General features: G+C 38.3%; 1 protein-coding gene across 8 annotated transcripts in view; it reads right to left on the reverse strand.

The window, feature by feature from the left end:
* Positions 1-17310, reverse strand: part of LOC146403580 (uncharacterized) — a 688950-nt gene that overhangs the window by 48758 nt on the left and 622882 nt on the right. For 5 of the 8 annotated variants that reach the window (XR_014804412.1, XR_014804421.1, XR_014804414.1 and 2 more), the window contains 2 exons: positions 11267-11364; positions 9182-10354 (listed from right to left, as the gene is read on the reverse strand). The gene's annotated coding sequence lies outside the window, so the exon portion shown is untranslated. Of the gene's footprint in view, positions 4458-8659; positions 10355-11260; positions 11365-17310 lie in introns of those variants that run through there. The other 3 variants (XR_014804413.1, XR_014804418.1, XR_014804410.1) reach the window with 3 other exon arrangements.

A 17310-nucleotide genomic window follows, 5' to 3' on the forward strand; every position in this document is an offset into this window, starting at 1 on the left:
GATTTAGTTAAAATACAAAAGGAAGTGCCCCTGATCCCCTGGACAAGAAGTATTTCTAATCTATGTTCAGCTCCACTTCAGTTAACCTAAAATGATTCCCATAGGATGTGTAAGTATTATGTCATTGTCTGTTAGATGAGTATTTTCTCATTTCGTTAGCATCATAAATATAAAGATACATTTCTCTTAGGGTGTTTATAGATAAAATTAGACTTAACAACTTACTTCTCATTCAAGACATTCTGTTAGTTGTCAACTAACAATGATTTGAAACAGAGCTGGAAAATTAGCCTTGTAAGTGCCTTTGCTCCCGGACCCTCCACCAAAGCTTCTTCAGTCCCTGTTCCCCTTGTCTTTGCCATCAGTCTACAGACATGACTATTTCATCACTTGCTGTTTCATACTGAGCCTCTATGTATTCTCCACATCTTCCCCAACCAACCCTTTAGGCAGTTCTACTCACTAACAGAGTTAGCATAAGAGAAATTAAACCTATTCGGCCTGTGGTGAGTCCAGGAGAATTTACATTGAATCAGTACACTTTTAAGACAGAGTGACTCCTAAAGGTAAAATTTTCCAGCATACAAGAAGGCAGATATGAAGGAAACAATTCCATCATCTTCACAAAGCCAGTCAGGGACATCCACCTCTTTCTACTGACAGGGATGGATTGATGTTTGATTTCCCATGAGTGCCACCTGTTTGAGGTCCAAGGGTCTGGGATTTCACAGAGGTTTTCCAGGACCGGAAAGCACTTTTATTTTAGCAACTAACAGCAGTGTCCTCACTCTGAGTTGGTAAGTAATGAGATTTGAGAGCAAAATTCAAGAGTAACTGCTATGTAAGATTCTGTAATTGCTCTCCTCAGCAAGCTTTACATATGGCTAAGTATGGAATTCCACCAGTGTAATGCACTTCAATACTTATCCCAGGAGAACTGGGAAGCTCATCTTTGAAAAGTAAGGAGCCGTCATCATTCTTTGCATTTCACCTTGGCATGTTGGAATTCTCCTTGGAGTTTCTTCCCACTGTCTTTTTATTCACTATGACTATGAACTGTTAATGCCATTATTTTGTTATTTCAACAGAAAGAATGTTCTATTGCTTTGGGAGGAAGAGTCACCAACCCAAGCCTACAATTAGTGTTTCTAAGCATATGCCAGTTTCTGTTTTTTTCCTTTTCATTTTGAATTGGAAGACCCCAAGTCAGTATTCCAACATCATTTTTTGGTTGTTGTTTTTTTAAGGTATTTTGATAGCAGTTTTGTCAAAATTATTTAAATAACAAACAGAAAATGGCTGTTTTCCTCTAAATAAATCAAATTTATGCTAGAAAATATGTGAAAAAATATGTGAAAGACTAGAATTATGTAGTTTGAAGAAATCTTTTAAACTATTTAATTTTACATTTTGGATGGTTTTAGATACTGGATAGAGTATTTTAAACACAATTCTAGATGTCTTTTTACTGTAATACTATAGCTTTAGAAACAGGGAATAAGAAGACTAAATTTGATTTAGTCTACTTTTGTGATTTTGATTAATTCAAGAATCACAATTATCTAAGCCACCTAAAATAAAAAGGAAATGCAAGATATGTGTGAATTTTAACCTTCTGAAACTAATGGCCCAGGCCCTAAGGTACCAGCTTCCAAGATAACGAACATCAGGAGCCAAGAGCCTCTAGCCAAGTGCTCTAGGACTGGGTGCCACAGAGCCTTTTAGGAGGGCAGGAGCAGTTAACCCTCATAACATGATATTGAAGACACGGGCTCTGTAGGAGCGACTCATTCTCCTTTACTTATGCAACTAGCAGTTTTATTAATAACATTAAATTTGTGTATCTGATATGCTTTTTAGATTTGCCTTCGACTAATTAAACCAATGGCTAGCTTTGCTATGGTGTAAAAAGGACAAGAAAGGATTAAGGTACCTGCACCCATAACTAATTTTTCAGTCTTCAAGCATCAGTTGAATTATCTCCTATTACTCATGTGCAAAATGCAGAAGTTGAGTTATTCCTATGATCTGAAAGTGGTCTAGTGAAGACAACAGGGAGCACAGAATTCAGATAGGTGTATATTAGAATTTCACTTTTAATATCTTTTCCACATGGTACTTCTGTCTTTAGTTTTTGATAAATACATTGGGGGTAGAAATATCTATCTCCAAGAATTGGGAGAATAACATGAGTTAGCGGGAATAAAGATGCTGTCACACAGGGAAATAGTGGCAGGTCTTATTACTGCATGTCTAACATTGTACCTGTCTCTGCAAATGCCTTCTTTCAACTCTGTTCTGCCACCACCATCGTATGCCTGAATGTTCTGCAACTGGACATTTCTTCAGTCTATGTTGAGCTAAGTGAGACCCACAGATCCATGAGTTGTAATAAAGTAAAAAAAATTGAAAAGACATTTGAGGAATCAGTTGTAGGATGGCACAGAATGAGACTTGTATTTAAGAGAAGCACCTCCTATTCTCCTTTCTTCACCATGTCTATGCCAATAATTCCATCCATCCGTTCATTCATGTAATCGACAGTGACGAAGCTTTGACTACGTCCCAGGTCCCTGTCCCTTTTCCTTGACCGCCCTCTTTTCAAGCCAATATAGGCTAGAAATCAGTTTTCCAAGTTAACGTGGTGAATGTGTAAGTGCCAGTTGTTAGGTAATTATGATTTTCTCATTTCTAAACACCAAAGCAGCTTTTCTTTATTTACCTCCACTCTATTACATGACATATGGCTTGTTTTTCAGATATTTTCTTCACAGTTTCCTAATGAGATCAACTTTGTCTTCAAACTCCCTATTTAGAATATCTTCCAAGACTGATTACTTGCATGTTTAATGTGAAAAGAAATCTATTCAAGTTTCTGTGATTATTTCCACTTGAAACTTTTATGTTTATTTTGGAAGGTACTGAAACATATAGGAATCCAAAGTTTTCAATAATGGGAAATTTGCCCCTTAAAAAGGGATCTGTGCAACACTCTCCTAGGTCATATTCATAAAGTCTTGTGCATAAGAGAGGCTAGTAGTGAAGATACATAGAGATACATAGATTCGGGCCCCAAATTCATCAGTGATGTGTTATGAAAAAAAGATGTGGCATTCCTGTGGTGGCTCAGTGGAAGCGAATCTGACTAGCATCCATGAAGATGCAAGTTCGATCCCTGGCCTTGCTCAGTGGGTTAAGGATCTGTGTTGTCATGAGCTGTGGTGTAGGTTGCAGACATGGCTTGAATCCCGCCTTGCTGTGGCTGTGGCATAGGCGAGCGGCTACATCTCCAATTCAACCCCTAGTCTGGGAATCTGCATATGCCACGGGTGCGGCCCTAACACACACACACACACACACACACACACACACACACACACACACACACGATGTGACAGCTCTGACCCTCAGTTTCCACATCTTGAAAACTGGGAAATAGTATCTTATTTCTCATTGACAGTATTGAACAATAATATTAGATAGATAGATATAGGTATTAGGACCCTGAGGATTATAAAGTGCTTTATAACAAATATCAGCAGTTATCCCATCCTGCCTGAACCAAGCTAGACCGCTAAAGGTGATCTCAGTTTGAGTGCTAGAGAGAATGATGACTTGGAACAGATTCAGTAGTGACTCAGCAGACAAACCGCATAGATTAAGCGCATGGTCAAGGATTCTACAGAGTAGACCTGACTCCAGGGTCCCTCCATTTGCCCTCACAGAGAGGTGCCCTGTGCTACAAAATCAGATTCAGCAGCCCTCGAAGAGTGGGGGATCTACCCCAGGACTGCAGGATTCCTGTCTTCAGTTGGTCACTTCCCCTGGAGGGTGGGCAGGGAAGATCTTGCACATCAGCACATAGCGGTGAGCGAGCCCTCTTTCCATAAAAGGACAGTCAAGTTGTGCCACTGCCACACACACTCACAAACCCCTTTGTTCTGCATTATCAGGACTTGAAGTTTCAGTCATCAAGCCAGCTTTATCTGACCACTGCGCCCTCTGAGGTACTTCAGAGAAAAATGACCATCCAGGCTTTGACTTCAGCCTAGAGAGATTACTGAGTGGCATCAATGGGGGGAGACAAGGCAGGCAGACAACCAAATATGATACATGGAGGAGAGGAACAGAGATAAAACCAGGCCTGACTCTGGGATAAATTAGACTATGGTCAAATTTATTTATTTACTCATTTACTTATTACCCTTAGATTGCTTCAATTCTTCAGTCATGCTCCACTCTGAGCAGACTCTCTTTACCCCAATTTCCCGCTCTGCCCTGGATTAAATTCATCAGAGCTGCTTCAGGGACCATATAAATACCTGCTGTCCATAATCCACTCTGCAGGAAGAATCTACCTGTTCTCCTTCTCCCTCCGTTTGGATTTTATGTAGTCTTTTCTATTTCATAGGCATCCTGAACTTCAAGAGCAGTCTTCCAAGGTACTGAATACCTGTCTGTGAAACACACAGAGCAATAGAATTTAAGAGAAAAAACTGCTGACTTCAGAACTGCATAGACCTGAGGATGACTTTTGGCTCTTTCACTTGCTCACTGGAGGATTTGGGGCAAATTATGTAATCTCTCTAAATTGTTGCCTCCTTACACTTAAGCAGGCTTGGTGAATCCTAGCTCACAGAGGCTGGTATGAGCACTACATGTAAATTGGATGTGAAATGTACATGGCAGCTTGTTAGCAAATTTGCATCTTTCCATTTGCCCCGATCTGCAAAGTTGACAATTTCAGAAACAGGCCTAGGAGGAATACTTTTGATCTAAGAAAAACTTAACTCACTTAAGAGTGCCTGGGTTGTCAGATATTCCTTCAATTCTCAGCAAATTATGGTCCAAACCCTAAAGAATCAAGATGAAGGGTAAAGTATCTATATGTCATATTTTCCAGACCTTGTGTTTTAAAAATGGTAGAATTGATGTTTATTTCTTATAAAATATATCTCAAATATGTTCACCATTTGCCTCTGATTAGAAAGTAGGCTATGATTTTTTCCTTACTTTTTAGTTATATATCTGAGTTTCAATTTATGTTAGATCTTTTAGTTTATGTTAGATAGTTTCTAATTATGATTATATGTTTTTTTTTCCTGAGTGTGCTATGGAGGTAGGAATACATTCATGATGATGAAACATATTTAGAGTAACATACTTTTTCTTTCTTTAACATTTCTCACATTGGTCTTTCAGCTGAGTTTTGGTCAGTCCTGAGCATGATTTATAGTTCCAAACACTTTTCTTTTTCCTTTTTCCTTTCCTTCCCTTCCCTTTCCTTCCCTTCCCTTCTCTTCCCTTCCCTTCCCTTCCCTTTCCTTTCATGTTATGGTCGCATCTGTGGCATATGGAAGTTGCCAGGCCAGGGATTGAATCCAAGCTGCAGCTGTGACCTGTTAACCCATTGTGCCAGGGCCTGAGATCAAACTTGGGTCTCTGCAGTAACAGGAGCTGCTGCAATTGGATTCCTAACCCACTGTGCTACAGGTGGAACTCCGCACTTTCTTTATAGAAAACTGAAATTGTTCCTGTGCTTAGAAAATGTGCATGTGTTCTTTGAGACAGTGAAAAAGAGAAGCACCTTTAATGCATGCTCATATTCTCTTCTGGAACTCTGAAAGTCAGAGTCATTATGCTATTTACCAGGATTACCTTGCAATTTATAGCCCATGGGGGGATGTTTCCACTTCAGGGAAATACATAGTATAAGAATCCCATAGGGGAGTTCCCGTCGCGGCGCAGTGGTTAACGAATCCGACTAGGAACCATGAGGTTGTGGGTTCGGTCCCTGCCCTTGCTCAGTGGGTTAACGATCCGGCGTTGCCGTGAGCTGTGGTGTAGGTTGCAGACGTGGCTGGGATCCTGTGTTGCTGTGGCTCTGGCGTAGGCCGGTGGCTACAGCTCCGATTCAACCCCTAGCCTGGGAACCTCCATATGCCGCGGGAGCGGCCCAAGAAATAGCAACAATAACAACAACAACAAAAAGACAAAAAAGACAAAAAAAAAAAAAAAAAAAAAAAGAATCCCATAGGATTTGGGGGGATGAGAGGAGTAAATAGCCCTCCAAAAGCCAGTCAGGATTGTGACAACCTACGTTCTTTTGGCCTATTACTGTCCCTAAAATCTCTTCTATGCCACTGCTGATTAAATAATTGATTACGAAGAGGTGACATGCAGATTTAAAATAATGCTATTGGAGCAGTAAGAAAAATAAAATATTTGGCAAAACTGTGGACAACGGAAAACAACCATAACAACCTAATGATAAGATAAAATTTGATTGTAACAAAGAAATAATCTATGTTTAAGTCACTGTTAAAACAGAAAGAATAAAAGAAGAAAAATATTTTTTTATTTATACTCATGCCAGTAAGGCCTGGTTAAAGTTCACTCCAATTCTGTGAAATAGCAATTATCTTTGACACAATTTCACTGCTTTGTGATTTTTGCCAACTAAACCTCAGAAATCTCTCAAAAATTCACAAATGTTTCCAGTGCCAGTGTTTATTGGGCCTTTTGTAATATAGATGGATAATGTAGAAATAGACATTGAATCTAATGATAGAAATATTCTATAATATGGAAAGAATGTGTTATTTTTCTTGATCCATGAATTCTCCAAAAGGCCTAAATTATCTACAGTAAGAGAGCAGAGAAAATGCTTGGGCATGCCAAATCCAAAATAACTGTTTTCCGCAAGAAAATCTATATCCTTGCAGCCTGGTGACTGAGAAGACAATTCTAGAGAAGCTTTTTCAGTTACATTCAGAAAGTTGAATTCTAACTGAATTAAATTTATTTAAAGTTTATGTTGAAACGACTGTATTTTTAGGAGTTCCCGTCGTGGCTCAGATGTTAATGAACCCGACTAGTATCCATGAGGATGTGGGTTCAATCCCTGGCCTCACTCAGTGGGTTAAGGGTCTGGTGTTGCCAAGAGCTGTGGAGTAGGTCAAGCTGTGATATAGGTCACAGATGTGACTCGGATCATGTGTTGCTGTGGCTGTGGCATAGGCTGATGGCTGCAGCTCTGATTCATCGCTGAGTCTGGGAACTTCCATATGCCATATGCCGTGGGTGAGGCCCTAAAAAGATTTAAAGACCAAAAAAAAGAGAAATGACTGTATTTTTAAATTTGTGGGAATAAAGTACATGATTTAATATTCTAAGGTATTCCTTCTAAGTGAAACTAATATAAACATTCACCCCTTTTTATGTGGGGTGGGAAGTGCCACATTGGCATGAAGGTCTTGGGGTCTATCACTGTCTGGGTCAGGAATCCCCAGTGTCTTTTAAATAAGCTTCTACCCAAAGTGAACTTTGTTGTTTGTTATCATGAGTGCCTTGAATGGAAAGTGCCCTAGAGCAAGGTAATCTTCACGGAGAAAACCCATCCACGCAATTAATCCTATCCACCCCTTTATTTTGCCGGCTTTGTTTCTGAACAAATATTTGCCTGATTTCCTCTAACCTCTTCTTGATCTATTGTTCTCATGACCAAGGAGGAAGAAATATCGTAAGAAAATAGGTCCATATTACTTATCATGGGCTTGATCTGTATTAAATTGTAAGCATTCTTTCACAACTGGATATAGAAAATCGCTGTAGGTTAAAGTCCGTGCACCAACCAGTGAATTGTCTGCTGTATCACAAAGATGGAGGAGAGGAAATTTAGTTTTTCAATTTGGCAAAAACTTAGTGTTACCAGAATAATGTTTATAAACTGTCATATCATCTTTCTGGATGCTGATTACTTTGCAAACACAAACTTCTCCCTTTCTTAGCCAATATAAATAATTCGCATGACATGTTTGTTTTGTTTCTTCTTTTCCTTGAAAAACACCAAGAACAAAATATTGTAAGAACCGTTATAAACCGAGGAAAGTGTACTGTAGAGGACAACTTTATAAGAAGGAAATTCATTTTTTCTGGTCTTTTTAGGGACACACCCGTGGCATATGGAGATTCCCAGGCCAGGGGCTGAATTGGAGCTGTAGCAGCTGGCCTGTACCACAGCCACAGCAACGTGGGATCTGAGCTGTGTCTGAGACCTACGCCACAGCTCATGGCAATGCAGATCCTTAACCCACTGAGCGAGGACAGGGATTGAACCTGCATCCTCATGGATGCTAGTCAGCTTCGCTGAGCCACAATGGGAACTCCTAAGAAGGAAATTCTTGACAATGTTTTTTACCACCTAGGTTTCACAGTAAATTAATGGAACTGATTATGTACAAATTTTATTTTTCTATTTATTCTTGCAGTGACAAGGATTGCAAGCAATTCTAAACTGGCTCCCAGGAAAACTTTAAAAATGTAAAGCTTTTCTCTATCTTTCTTACGTTGAATTCAGCTCTTTCTTTTATCCATCTTACATTTCTCAGTGGATGATAGGAAGTTGAAATATAAGCCCTCTTGAAATTTTGCGGATTGAATCTGAACAGATCAGAGCTCAGTTCTAGCAGCTGCACCTGCCATTGCCTTTCCTGATGGACATGTCCACGTAGACATCAAAAAACCAAAAGAAAAATGCCTACAGCAAATACAAAGAAACTTTTTCTGTGGTATTAAATATACCTAAAGATTAAAGACGTGTTGAAATTCATAAAGGATATGTGAAAAGCAACTGATGACAGCAACTTGAAAGAATCAGAATTTTTAAAATAATTTATTCTGTAAGGAGATTATTAAATTTAAAGAGAGATAAGGTAAATTTGATGGGAGATAGGATGCTAAAGGATACCTCGTACAGTCTAAGTTGAATTCTTGCTAACACTGGCCACCTTGCTATTTCTCGAATATGCCCAAACATGCCACTGCTTTGGATTTTTGTCACTTAGTATTCTCCATACCGGGAAAATTCTTCTCCAAAATAGTCACAAGGTCCACTCCATCAGTTTGGATATCTATTCAAATGTTACCTTATTAGAGATAAATTTTCTATCCTCTTGCTAAATAGCACATCACTATCAACTTCTAACTCGCTTCTTTGCTTATCTTTCCTTCACTGCATTTATCACTGCCTAATATATAATTTATTCTCTGCTGTATCCCCCATGCATTCAACAGTGCCTGGAGCTCCATACAGGCTCAATTTATACATCATAAATAGAGAATAACTTATTTTTTTATTTTTATAAAATTAAGTTGTATTATGCATTGTATTTTGAAGCTCTTTTTTTATATAATGACTTTTATTTTTTTCACTATAGCTGGTTTACAGTGTTATGCCAGTTTTCCACTGTACAGCATGGTGACCCAGTTACACATACATGTGTAGATTCTTTAGTCTCACATTATCATGCTCTACCATAAGCAACTAGACATTGTTCCCAGTGCTATACAGCAGAAGCTCATTGCTTATCCATGGCAAAGGCAATAATTTGCATCTATTAACCCCAAATTCCCAGTCCATCCCACTCCCTTCCCGTCTCCCTTGGCAACCACAAGTCTGTTCTCCAAGTCCATGAGTTTCTTTTCTATGGAAAAGTTCATTTCTGCCATATATTAGATTCCAGATATAAGTGATGTCATACGGTATTTGTCTTTCTCTTTCTGACTTCCTTCACTCAGGATGAGAGTCTCTGGTTCCATCCATGTTGCTGCAAATGGCATTATTTTGTTCTCTTTTATGGCTGAGTAGTATTCCATTGTGTATATATACCATATCTTCTTAATCTCTTCATCTGTCAATGGACATTTAGGTTGTTTTCATGTCTTGGCTGTTGTGAACAGAGCTGCAGTGAACATGTGGGTGCATGTGTCTTTTTTAAGTAGTTTTGTCTGGATATATGCCCAAGAGTGGGATTGCTGGGTCACATGGTAGTTCTATGTATAGTTTTCTGAGGAACCTCCATACTGTCTCCAGAGTGGTTGGACCAGTTTACATTCCCACCAACAGTCCACGAAGGTTCCCTTTTCTCCACACTCCCTCCAGCACTTGTTATTTGTGGACTTATGAACGATGGTTTGTGACTGGTGTGAGGTGGTACCTCATGGTAGTTTTGATTTGCATTTCTCTAATAATCAGGGATGTTGAGCATTTTTTCATGTGCTTGTTGGCCATCTGTATATCTTCCTTGGAGAACAGTCTCTTCAGGTCTTTTGCCCATTTTCCCATTGGGTTGTTGGCTTTTTTGCTGTTGAGTTGTATAAGTTGTTTGTATATTTTAGAGATTAAACCCTTGTCCGTTGCATCATTTGAAACCATTTTCTCCCATTCTGTAAGTTGTCTTTTTGTTTTTTGGGTTTTTTTTTATCATTTCCTTTGCTGTGTAAAATCTTGTCAGTTTGATGAGGTCCCATTGGTTTATTTTTGCTTTTATTTCTGTTGCTTTGGGAGACTGACCTGAGAAAAAACATTTGTAAGGTTGATATCAGAGAATATTTTGCCTATGTTCTCTTCTAGGAGTTTAATGGTGTCTTGTCTTACATTTAAGTCTTTAAACGGTGTGAGGGTGTGTTCCAGTTTCATTGATTTACATGCAGCTATCCAGTTTTCCCATAATGAATGGAGAGTAATTTAAATGATTATATCTATCATCCAGTGAAATCTTTACAGTGTACCTCCAATATTCTATCTGCTAAGTATGTAATTAGAATAAATGGAGTAGGATGGTTTTGAGGGATATTTATTTGATCCAGATCTTCAAAAGCCAAAAAAATTTTTTTTGAAGATTTCTCTTGTCAAAAAGACAATGCTATTTTTGTGTTTATTATATAGTTCCTTCTTATGGTATAATCCAAAAATATTTCTGATTAGAGAATTCTGATGAACTTGTCTATTTTAATAGTGTATTTCACTAGGTGTTTTTGATGTCTCTCGATATTCTTATTACAATTTCCTCTTTGTTTCAGAGCATATTGCTTGGGGACCTACTGTGTTTTATAACCAATGAGCATCTGGGCTTGTTTTTTTGTTTGTTTGTTTGTTTTTGCTTTTTAGGGCTGTACCTGCAACATATGGAGGTTCCCAGGCTAGGGGTCAAATCAGAACTATAGCCACCAGCCACAGCCACAGCCACAGCCACAGCCACAGCCACAGCAACGCAGGATCCGAGCCATGTCTATTTACAGCTCATGGCAGCTCCGGATCCTTAACGCACTGAGTGAGGCCAGGGATCAAACCTGCAATCTCATGGTTCCTAGTCAGATTCATTTCCACTGTGCCATGACAGGAACTCCCCAATGAGCATTTTAAAGCAACCATTTTGCCTAGGAGCTTTTCTGCCTGAATTAGGTTTTGAAAGATCAAACTTACATTGGTATTTGGATCCTCTTGGCACATTTGGCTGTAGGTATCACAAGCTGCCATTCATGGAGAACCCCTCAGTAGTTATGGCCTCCCTGGAGTCACTCCTGTAGCATAATGAAGACCAAGAATGCTCAATCTTGGATGTAAATCTTAGGAGCTTTATTGACCTCACGCTGTGTAATCACATCAAGGGATATGATTGGGGTTCTAAAGGCAACTTAGGGTAGAAAGTTTTCACACAATTTTATTTTTCTTTTTAGGGCTGAATTTGCGGCATATGGAAGTTTCTGGTCGAGGATTCGAATTGGAGCTGCAGTTGCCAGCCTACACCAGAACTCACCGCAATGCCAGACCGTTTAACCCACTGAGTAAGGCCAGGAATTGAACCTGCATCCTCATGGATACTAGTCGGGTTTATAACCTGCTGAGCCACCGTGGGAACTCTACACACAATTTTAGATGAATGGAAACTTTCTTCACTTTTTAGATGAATGGAAACTTTCCTCACTTGTACAAGTCCTCCTAATTTACACCTATCTCATCACCATTAACAAAACAAAAGCATAGTCCATAAAAGAATAAATTGATAAACTGGATTTCACTAAAATTAAAAGCATCTATTCTTCATATGACCCTGTTGAAGGAATGAAAACACAAGCCACAGTCTGGGAGAAAACATTTACAAAGCATACATGTGCACGTGATATATATAATTTAAAGGATAAAGGATATGTCTTCAGACTATATAAAGGACACTCACAACAGAATAATAATGAAAATGAACAATACAACTAATAATGGGCAAAATATTTGAATAAATCTCTAAAGAACATATGGAGATGACAAATGAAAATGTTAAAAGTTTCTCAACACTACTAGTTATTTTGGAAGTGTAAATTCTTGATACCACAATGAGCTAACATTATACACTCATTTGAATGATTAAAATAAAAAAGACTTACTATACTCAGTGTTGGCAAGGTCGTTAGGGAATTAGAAATGCCATACATTTCTGTGAAGAAAGTGAAATGGTACAGACACTTTGGAAAACACTTTGGCGACTTCTTAACCAGTTAAACTCAGCTATTTCACTCCCAGTTATTTACTCAAGAGAAATAAAAGCATGTGTTCTTACAAAAACCTTTATGTGAATGTTAATATCAGCCCTATTTGTAGCATTTAAAATTTAGGACCAATCTGAGTGGTCATCAGCAGATGAGCGGATAAACAAATCACTAGTTTATCAGACCTTGAGGTGGTTTATTCCTGACCTGTATTTGACGGGGAGCTCATTTGTGCCCCTAATGCCGTGTCTTCACTGACACAGATCTCCATTCCTAATCATTGTTGAGTTGGGGGATGCTCAACCATGCCCTTTGTCTTTAATCTCACCTAATTTTTCTTGAACGTGATCAGTACCTTTGTTGAGAAAGTCTGCCAAGGTACAGATTGTGAACTCAAATTGCAAATGAAATTACTTAAGTCAATTTAACCTAGGCACGTGGTAGCACATTTTGGAAACAGAAATGCTAATAAACTTTTCTTTGAAAATGTCAAAGAGGGAGTTCCCGTCGTGGTGCAGTGGTTGGCGAATCCAACTAGGAACCATGAGGTTGCGGGTTCGGTCCTTGCCCTTGCTCAGTGGGTTAAGGATCTGGTGTTGCCGTGAGCTGTGGTGTAGGTTGCAGATGTGGCTGGGATCCTGTGTTGCTGTGGCTCTGGCGTAGGCCAGCGGCTACAGCTCTGATTAGACCCCTAGCCTGGGAATCTCCATATGCTGCGAAAGCGGCCCAAAGAAATAGCAAAAAAAAAAAAAAAAAAAAAAAAAAAAAAAGACAAAAAGAAAATGTCGACGAGGCATAGGTTTTAAAAATATAAAAATTGTAGAAAAAATACTGTCAAAGATGTCGTCTATGCAATGCCTAATATGTATCCAAAGTTCCTTTCCATACCATTTGAAAATCGAATAAAACCTTACAAGATCCATGTTGGTATCCCAGTTTTAAAAATCTGCAGCAGGGGCTTTAGAGAGGCTATATAACTGAAGTGAGTTCGAACAAGTAGAGGGATGAAATTCAAATCCAGGACTGCCCTAATTGAAAAAGCCATTACATTACATTGATAACATACCTGTTACCAGCAATAAAGATACAGAGGAATAAACATGTGTAGTCTATGATATCATTAAGAGTAAAAGCTGATGAGATGATGTGGCAGAAAAATCAAATACTCTTATTTTTAGAGGGCAGCATAGTATTCAAGCTGTCAGTAGTTATTTATTGGACTTGGCTTTCCTTGTTTTGTTCCACTTCTCTCTTTCATTCTCCATAATATCAATGTATTTAAAGATCTGCACACGTGCTCAAAAATACATTATTTTAAAACCTTAAAATCTGAAAGATAATGATGATAATGAAACTTTATCCTCATGATTATATATAACTAGACCAAGCTTTGAGCTGTAACTGTAAGTTGAACTCACTAAATTGAATTTTCTTTTTCAAACAGCAGGTGGTAGTACTGGTTTATTCTATTAAGTTTAAGTACTTAATGATAGATATTGCTGTGTTGATAAAAGTAATATGTAATACATATTCAGTTTCAGGACCAGTTGCATCATCCTGTTAAGATTTACTTTATAAAATAATATATATGATGATGTCTTAAAGTACTTGCAAGATATTGCATATACATAAATCCTTTAGAAGAAATAAAATGATAGTATATGTACAATACATTTTAATTTAAATCATTTAAATAATTGAATACATTTAAACAATTTTAACTTTTTGGGTAATAAATATGATTTAGTATTGGGGATTAAGTATATCAAATATACTCTAAATTTGTAATAATTATAAAAATAATAGTGCTAAATGGTAAAGACTAAAGAAATCCTGTTCTCTTAGTAAAAGAATGGATAGAAAAATAAAGTTTCTTCTCACTCCTTCAATTAATTCCTGGCAGAGTGCAATGATTACCTTTAATCACTTTCAGCCAACCTTATATATATTTCAACCAACGCAGTATATATTTTCTATTACTTATCAGTCTGTATTACCATTCCACTATATTTAATATCTTTAGATAATTTATTTTGAGTGTTGGCAAGATTTCAGTTCTTTATTGGTTTTTAGTGAAGCTTAAAGGGATCGGTATTTTTCCATTATTCAATTCAGCACTAGATTTGGTTGGATGGTGGAAGGAGATAAGGAAAAAGGAGAGTATTGTATTTTTTAAAAAGCCATTGCTCTTACTGATGAAATAATATCTGAATGGTGTAGTTCACTAGGCCATGATGATAATAATGATGTTAAATTATTTGAGCTAATCTTTCAGAGGTCCCAGGTCACACAATGTAAAGGTAATATTTTAATGTCGAATGAGTCATAGACAATATTAGGCAGCAGATGGCATCTCTGAGGATTTTAATGACTGTTTCACAGTGCCTGCTTATGGCAGATGGAATGGAGGAGTGGAGAGGCAGGAGGCTGGGAACTGTTGAATAAGGTAGAACCAGGTGGTTGGCAGGAATTAAGGGTCCTGTCAAAGGAATCGAGGTTAAAATAGAGACAGGAGTTAAAGAGAAATAAGATGACTTAGCAATAGGACTAAAAGTGCTGTACAGCGGAGTCCATAAAGTGAAGATATGGGGACCATTTACGTTTTATTTTAGGACTAAGCTATATGACTCTAACATTTTTGTTGTGGCCACATGTGCAATTGGAACTACAGTTTCATGGTGAGGTTGTTACCAAAGTGTTCTAATGATCTCTGTTCTGAATGATTGTGCCTGTGGCAGAGTCACTGTGAGTAGGATCACTACCTTCAAATGTGAGCTCAAAGGGCTGTTTTGGAAGAGAGTGCTTGAAATTGAGCTTTCTAGACCCTCCCTAGCACCGCGTGGCTGTCATCATGTCCAAATAGGAAGCCATCCAACAGAGCAGCAAAAACTTAGCTTATTTTAAAATGAAGAATGTCCCTAGCAGAAATATTCTAAGGCTTCTTTCAATTTTAAAATTCTTGGCTTATATTTGATTCTCAACATGTGATCCAAAGACTAGCAGACCTAGCTGGGATGCAGATATATATAAGGTTTTTATTTATTTATGTATTTGTATACACACAAATATATAATATATATGATCATATACACATAAATATGTATACATCATTTGTATATTATATATTATACATATGCAAATATATATACAAATGGTCTTCAGCTTATAATGGGGTTCAATTTAATGATTTTTCAATTTTATGATTGTGCAAAGGCAATATGCATTTACTAGAAACAGTACGTTGAATTTTGATTTTGGATCCTCTCCTGGGATGAGACGTACATGTGGGAAGAGACTGTCTTGTGATAGTGGGCAGAGGCAGTCAGCCACATGGACACCAGAGTGAACGACCAATACACTTACAACCCTTCTGTGCCCAGGCAGCCTATGTTTTTAAGTCTCAGCACAGTATGCAATACATTTCATGAGATATTCAACACTCTAAATTAGGAGTTGTGTTAGATGATTTGCCCAGCTGTAGGCTGATGTAAGTGTTCTGGTTAAGGGAGGCTAAACTTTGATGTTTTGGTAGGTTAGGTGTATTAAGAGCATTGTTAACACAGGATATTTTCAGTTTGGACTCCATCGTAAAGTGAGGAAGATGTGTATTCTTCAAGTTGCCAGCTAAACTACTGAAACAGAAGCTCTGTAGGGTAGGAACTTTGGAATCACATTTAAAGAAACTTCTCCAGATAATTATTATGTGCAGTATAGTTGAGAACATTCTGGTTTTAAAAAACAGTTGCTAAAAGCAATAGCTTCACAATATAGTCAAAACAAAACAAAACAGCACAGGTTTCGCAGAGACAAATCAGGTTTGTGTGGCTTGAAACGCTAACATGTTGGGAGTCTTCTTTATGGAATAAAATAAAACAATTTGAAATAGAAAATTGGATACAGTATCTTCAGAGTAAATCAATTTCTGATGCTTAAATACCGAGGCCAGCTTCACATTTGCTCATTCTGGACATGTTTCTGGGCCATTCTGACTTGAGAATGATGGCCTCAGGGGGTTGTTAAGTCCAAATAAGCCAATAGCCCTTCATAAACGGTGAGTCACCCTACAATTGCAGAAGGTGCCATCCTCTTCACCTCTGATTACCTAGTTCATATGCAAGGGTGTTAAGTGAACAAAGAAAACAGCTAGGGGTTGTGTCAGGGCTGGAGCTGCTGGCCTACACCACTGCCACAGCAACACCAGATCCAAACCATGTCTGCAACCTACAATGCAGCTCAGGGCAATGCAGGATCCTCACAGCTTAAGATTGTGAGATACTTAGTTGGACAACTATGCACACTTATGGTCCATGCTCTTCAATGATTTTTGAGAAATCCAGCACTCCAATACACTCAGCCCTTAGTGAGTATTTGCTAATTAAAAGGTTGATTGAATGATGAATGAATGGGTGAGGGAATAAATGAAAGGAAAGGCTCATGGCCCACTCCTTGCTGTCATTGGGTATGATTAGGCAAAACTTCAGAAGTGACTTATTCTTTGGAAGATTGTTTAAATTAACTTTCTGCTGGGATATATGTGTTGAGTTGAGTTGGGTAGAGTTTATCTGTAAGGATCTCCTGGAGGAAGAGCCTTTTTGCAAAGTTTTGAAAGGAAGGATATACTGTGTTTGCAAAAAGGAACAGGAAAACCCCTCTAAAGGGCACTTTGTTCATTTCCATTCCAATATTAGCATACCAATGGTACTCACTCCACTTGTACATCAAGGTGGTTTCACTGAAAAGTATTTAGGCTTTTAAAACAAGCAAAATTTGGGAGTTCCTATTGTGATGCAGTGGTTAACAAATCCCACTAAGAACCATGAGGTTGCAGATTCAATCCCTGGCCTTGCTCAGTGGGTTAAGGATCCGGCGTTGCCGTGAGCTGTGGTGTAGGTTGCAGGTGCAGCTTGGATCCCGCGTTGCTGTGGCGTAGGCCGGTGGCTACAGCTCTGACTGAACCCCTAGCCTGGGAACCTCCATATGCTGCCA

The sequence above is a fragment of the Sus scrofa genome, chromosome 5 (genome assembly GCF_054392235.1).
Source record: "Sus scrofa isolate SSC_HxYL_T2T_F1_AM1 chromosome 5, Sscrofa_HxYL_maternal_Yorkshire_Landrace_v2.0, whole genome shotgun sequence".
NCBI classification, from domain to species: Eukaryota; Metazoa; Chordata; class Mammalia; order Artiodactyla; family Suidae; genus Sus; species Sus scrofa.